The sequence below is a fragment of the Bubalus kerabau genome, chromosome 1 (genome assembly GCF_029407905.1).
Source record: "Bubalus kerabau isolate K-KA32 ecotype Philippines breed swamp buffalo chromosome 1, PCC_UOA_SB_1v2, whole genome shotgun sequence".
NCBI classification, from domain to species: domain Eukaryota; kingdom Metazoa; phylum Chordata; class Mammalia; order Artiodactyla; family Bovidae; genus Bubalus; species Bubalus kerabau.
This window is the reverse complement of record NC_073624.1, coordinates 277354738-277360737: the sequence shown is the minus strand read 5'-3', so window position 1 is coordinate 277360737 and position 6000 is coordinate 277354738.

Sequence of the window (6000 nt, the reverse complement as noted above, 5' to 3'; positions counted from 1 at the left end):
CATCTAGATTCTTACTACTCAAATTGAGCTCAGACCAGGAGCATCACGTCACCTGGAAATTTGTCAGAAATGCCGGATCTCAGGACTGGTGGAATCAGTCTGCAGTTTGAACATGACCCCCGGGTGATTCACAGACACACTGAGGTGTGAGAAGCCCTTGGACCCCGTGCTGTCGAGCAGGAGTACTCAGTATCTGCGGTTCCCGGGTACAGACTTCACTGGCTGCCCACCCCTGGCTTGCGGTCTGACTTGCATCTGACTATCTGCTCTCGTGTTTCTGCACTTCTTTCCCCGTGGCGCCTCCATGCCCTCCTCCTACTGACTCTTCAGGTTCATCTTTGCTTCCCTGTCCTTTAGCTCTGCCAGACTTTAGTCAAGTTGGTTTTCCAGTCTAAGTCACCGTTTCCTCAGCTATGAAATGGGAATGATAGCGTCGATTTCATGAGGTTGGTGAGCTAATATATGGAAACTTGGTGGCTCAGGGCTTTTGCGTAGCTGCTGCTATTGTTCTGTCTGGAATGCTGGCAGCAGTCTACGGCACAGACAAAGCCCCTGCCCGGGGGTGTGGGCGCTGCCAAATCAGCGCTTGTTGGATGCTGGAGCCTCATCTGGACTTGCCAGGCAGCTCCTCATAGGCCCAGTGGGTCCCGGAGATTGTCAGAAAGCTGACCATGAGATTTCTGCATGTGTGTGACATTGCATTTTTGCGTCATACAGGTTTTTCTCACACATTCAATGCCAAGTGCCTCGTTTCTGTGTTTGGGCCTCTGGCACTTGGCCCTTGACAGGCCGGCGTGGTGGGTGGAAGGCTTTCAGGAAGCCTCCCTCTCAGAACCTCCCCTGTCCTTCCCTGTGAGTTTGCTGTGGTGCAGGGTGTTGCAGCAGCCAGCCAGGGTGAAGGTGTCCTGTTTCCAATCGGACGCTGTCTCTCTGCAACACACTGCTTGTCTCAGCTGTTCAACGCGGACGTCTGCATTCCAGGCTCACTCTCTCACAGCTGTCTTGTCACAGATGCTGATGGCTTTAGGGAACACGTCTGTCTAAAAGGAAACAGCGACCACCCGCAGGCTGGTACTGGCGCTTTGTCCGCTGTAGTACAACAGACATCCTTTCTCCCTGACTTCCTGTAGTGTCAAACGCTATTGTAAAAATATCTTGAAAACTTTTGATTTAAATGTTAAAGCAATTTCAGGGAAATAGAGATCCGTCACATGGTTCCTTTGGGCCTTTTCCGCCCCCAGCTCTAACTGATGCTCATTCTTTTTTGGTTAAATCACCAAATTTATTTTGGCAAATCTAAAGTAAACATATTTCACCCTCTTTCTTACTACTCCCCTTTGGTAAGGTCAGGGCTGGTGTTTGTGTGAATCAGTTTCCTGAAATCAGGTCAACATGAGCAGAGAGGGCTGAGAAACCAAGGACCTCTGGCATTCACTGGAACAGCTTAAGATCACTTCTAAACTGAGGCCATCATCCTCAGTGGGATCTCATCACCATTTTCCTGATTAGCTTCTCTTTCTATTACAAGCCCTAATAAAGCTGTATGTCTCACTGGAAACACCCAGGTTCTCTGCACCCTCAAACCTACCATTTAAATCCAAGATGCTCAGGGAGATCATTAATTCAGACATTCGACTGAACAGAGCCCTTTACCCTTTTTTCCCCCCAAGTAGCAAGTTATGCTAAGTGCAGGAGAAGAAAACTCAATAACTCATGGAAAAGGCATTCATTTTACTTTTAAATTTCAATCACCAGAGTGAAGGGTCAGGAAAGGCCACGACAGAAATTCTTGCAGAAGAAAATCTCCCTGTTGCCCCACAGCCAGTCATCTTCCTGCTGCATAAATCATTGCATTCCATGCCGTGTCAGCTCCAGCTGTAATCCGAGTGCCAAAGAGAAGGGCTTTCTTCGGGGCTTCCGAATGTGACGGTTGTATTTATTTTGGGTCAGCCTGATGGATGAAGGGCCCTTTCAAAATAGCACGATTCATGAAAGTGTCATTCCTACATATGCTCTTGGCGCTGGCCCAGTCCTGCTCTGGGAACGAGGGATCTGCAGTGCTATGTACGACCCCACCTGCAGCACACACAGGCCTCCTGTCCCTTCTGCGCTGCTCTCCACTGCTTCACTCTTTCGGTTGGCTACCAAAATACATAAAGATAAGGAAGGTGTATATTAAAAAGCAGAGATGTTACTTTGTCAACAAAGGTCCATCTAGTCAAGGCTATGACTTCTCCAGTAGTCATGTATGGATGTGAGAGTTGGACTATAAAGAAAGCTGAGCACAGAAGAATTGATGCTTTTGAACTATGGTGTTAGAGAAGACTCTTGAGAGTCCCTTGGACTGCAAGGAGATCCAACCAGTCCATCCTAAAGGAGATCAGTCCTGGGTGTTCATTGGAAGAACTGATGTTGAAGCTGAAACTCCAGTACTTTGGCCACATGATGTGAAGAGCTGACTCACTGGAAAAGACCCTGATGCTGGGAAAGATTGAAGGCAGGAGGAGAAGGGGACGACAGAGGATGAGATGGTTGGATGGCATCACCAACTCAGTGGACATGAGTTTGGGGAAACTCCGGGAGTTGGTGATGGACAGGGAGGCCTGGTGTGCTGCCATCCATGGAGTCACAGAGTCAGACATGACTGAGGTACTGAATTGAACTGAACTGATGTTCTTTTAAAAAATTATGTTATTTATTTTAAAATTGATTTTCCCTGTGCTGGGTCTTCACTGTTGCACATGGGCTTTGCCCTAGTTGCAGAGAGTGGGGGCCACTCCCTGCCTGCAGTGCCCAGGCTTCGCGTTGCCGCGGCTTCTCTTGTTGGTGAACACGGCTCTAGGGCAGGTGGGCTCAGTACTTGCAGTTCCTGGGCTCTAGAGCTCAAGGGCTGTGGTACATGGGCTTCGTTGCTCCATGGGAGGTGGGATCTTCCAGATCAGGGATCGAACCTGTGTCTCCTGCATTACCACTGAGCCACCAGGGAAGTCCAGGCTCTTGACTCTAATCAGTAGCAAATGAACAAAGTAGAAAATCTGGCAAAGCTAGTTTTCTAAACTAGATATTCCTGGGCTTCTTAACCCTTCAGATTCTTCCCCACCCTCTGCACAGTAAGAGGTTGGAGGCTGGACTTGAGCACGCAGAGAAGAGCACGACCCTTGGCTTTGGCAACCTTGCCTTGCCTGTTGGTCTCTCCCACATGGCACCGTTTCCTTCTCACCACCTGTCTTCTCAGCTCACCTGCCAGTCTGTGCTCGTAGCCCTGTCCTGCTCCTTTCCCCCTTACTGGATCATGCCAGCCTCTCGCCCACCATCTCTCGTGACAACGTACCTCCACCTCCCACTCGCCCCTAGGCCCTCACTTGGGTTGGAACGAATGTTAGTGGTGTTCTGGTTTATTTGTGAAGGAGGGGACTGCGGCTCAGAGGCTTGGAAGCTGCCTCCACCCTCCCCTGCCCCTGCACACCCAGGGCCGTGAGCGCCTCTGCCATGCCAGCAGCCTCACCGTGCTCTTGGCGAAGGTGAAGGCTTCCTCCATAGGTTCACCGTCCTTCACCGTCCTCCGTAGGCTCTGTGACCCGTGCAGCTGAGGGCTGTCCGTGGGGGTGTCAGACTGAAATTGTCTGTGTGCTTCCAGGAGGGGAGCACGAAGGAGGGCGCAGTGAGGAGTGGAGTAAAACAGTTTGAGAGCGGGACGATGGAGTTCTTATCCAGATTAAAACTCCTGCCTTGCAAATTACTTTTCACTAGGACATACAACTGGGTATGTTAAACACACCATTACTGCTTCTGCACCACACGTATTTTACTTATCTTCACAGCAACCCTATAAAGTAGGTATGGTTACTATTTTTTTTCAGGTGAGGAAATGGAGGTTTCAGAAGATCAATACTTTGGCCACAGTCACACGGTGACTCTGCTCCAGAGCAAAGATCTTAGTCCTGTGCTGGAATGCTGCTTTCACAAGAGCTGTTGGAATGGATGTGACAGAGATGAGAGGAGCGGATGATCCACAGAGGAGTTATTTTGAGAGCAGTTAACTAGAGACTTGGGGATAGAAAGGTTGTGCGGACTTGCTAACAGCCTTGGAGAGTCAGAATACACATGAGGAATGAGAAGACAGTGGAAGGAAGAAATGAGAACTTTCAATTATTAGGGAAGAGACCAAGAAACAAATCAGCTGCTCACACCATCTGCCCTGTGCACCTTCCTGGTGCCTATCCACTGAGATCACCTGGGCGAAACCCCAGGCTCTGGACTGCTCTTCAGTACCTCCTGGGACGGTCACACAACCGATGGATGCGAACACAGAAGCCAGCTCGAAAGGTCATCTGCCCCAGGATCACTCTTGCCTCTGTTACTGTCTCCTAGGATGACCTTGACGTTTCCCCTTTACCTGTATGCACCTGGCTCTGCTTCTGGATTGTACTGACTTCCCTTTCCAGCTGCCTGATGAAAATCTCCACTGGGAGCATCACCTGTCCTCAAACTCAGCACTGCCAAACTCAACTAATTTCACCCCCAAACTACTCCTCCTAACTCCCTGTTTCTCCAGTTGACCAGGTTTGCAAAAAACAATCATCTTTGATGACTCATTTTCTTTCTCTTCCACAGAATTCAGCTGATAACCAAGTTGATGCAACTTCCATTTCTAATCCATCACCTTCACGTTAGGACTACAATTCTCGTTTGGACCCTCATTTTCTTTTTCAGAAATGATTATTGATAAGATTGTTGATAAAAGAGCCTCTTATCTCTCAACTTTCTTATTTTTTCCTTCATCTTGGGGCCAGATCATTCTGGAACAGCTTCCATCATTCTGCTTCTCTGCATTAAAATGTTTGATGACTCTCCACGGCAGAATCAAGTGCATATTCTTCAGCTTGGTTTCAGAACCCCCAGGTTATGGCCCCTTGTGGGGACACCTGCTGTTTTTCCATCCCAGAAGACAGCTCTTGTTGTGGTAGTGTCTTTAAGATTCCTTATGGGGACTCATTCCCTCGTCCATATGAATTGACTGGCACTGATCCTTCTTCTTGGCTCCAGGAGTGGACATAAGACACAGTAATTGGTTCAGGGAGAGGCAGAAATGACTTAGATCAAAGGATCTCTATTCTGAGTCTTGGCTGAGCAGTTGAGAAAAAGAAGCTCGTTTTCTGTTGAGACTGCTGGAATTGGTATGATAAGAGACTGAAGCTGCCAGGAGTTAACAACTAAAACGTGATAATGAAACCAACAGGGAGAAAAGAGGTGACATTTACAGGGCAAGGTGGGAGTCCCCGGATCCAGCTTTGGTTGAAGCCAGAGCTCCCCTTGACTTTGCAGTGAAGTGGGCCAATTCTTGTATTTCTGAGCTTAAAGAATCCTGAACCTAAAGAATTCTAGTACAGCCTTCGCCTACCCTTTCAACTGTCTCCTCCTACCACTCTACAATTACACCAGACTATTTGCTCTTGTCTCAGAGCCTGATGATCTTGTATGCTCAGGCTTGTGCTGTTCTTCCAGCATGGAACGCAGCCTGTTGCCATCTCCACCTGCCCTGTCCTAAAGGTCTGTTTCGGATGTTCCTTCCCATCTCGTGTCTTTTCTGCCCTGTGGCCCCCGTTTGAATCCCACTCTCGACACTGAGGCTTCCCTGTCATTAAGGATTCGGCATCTTTCATCAGTGGCCCATACTAGATGCTCAATAAAACTAGTGTGACTTGGACCAAAGAGAATAGGAAAATATAGGGTTTCCCGTGTAAAAATAAAGCTAACATTTGTTGCAGAAAGCTGACTTGAGGTCCTAAGAAAAACAACAGGAAATAACTTTTATCCTTTCTACTTCTTACCTATTCCAGAAGATACACAGGCATTTCCGCCATTCTTCCTTAATCACACAAGTGACAGTAAACTATAATTTTGTGGCACAAAAGCGCTTGAGCCTGTGGGAGGCAGCAGTACTTCTGGCTACAAGAAGACATTTTATTTACTTTGATATCGGCTGCTTCCTTTTAAATA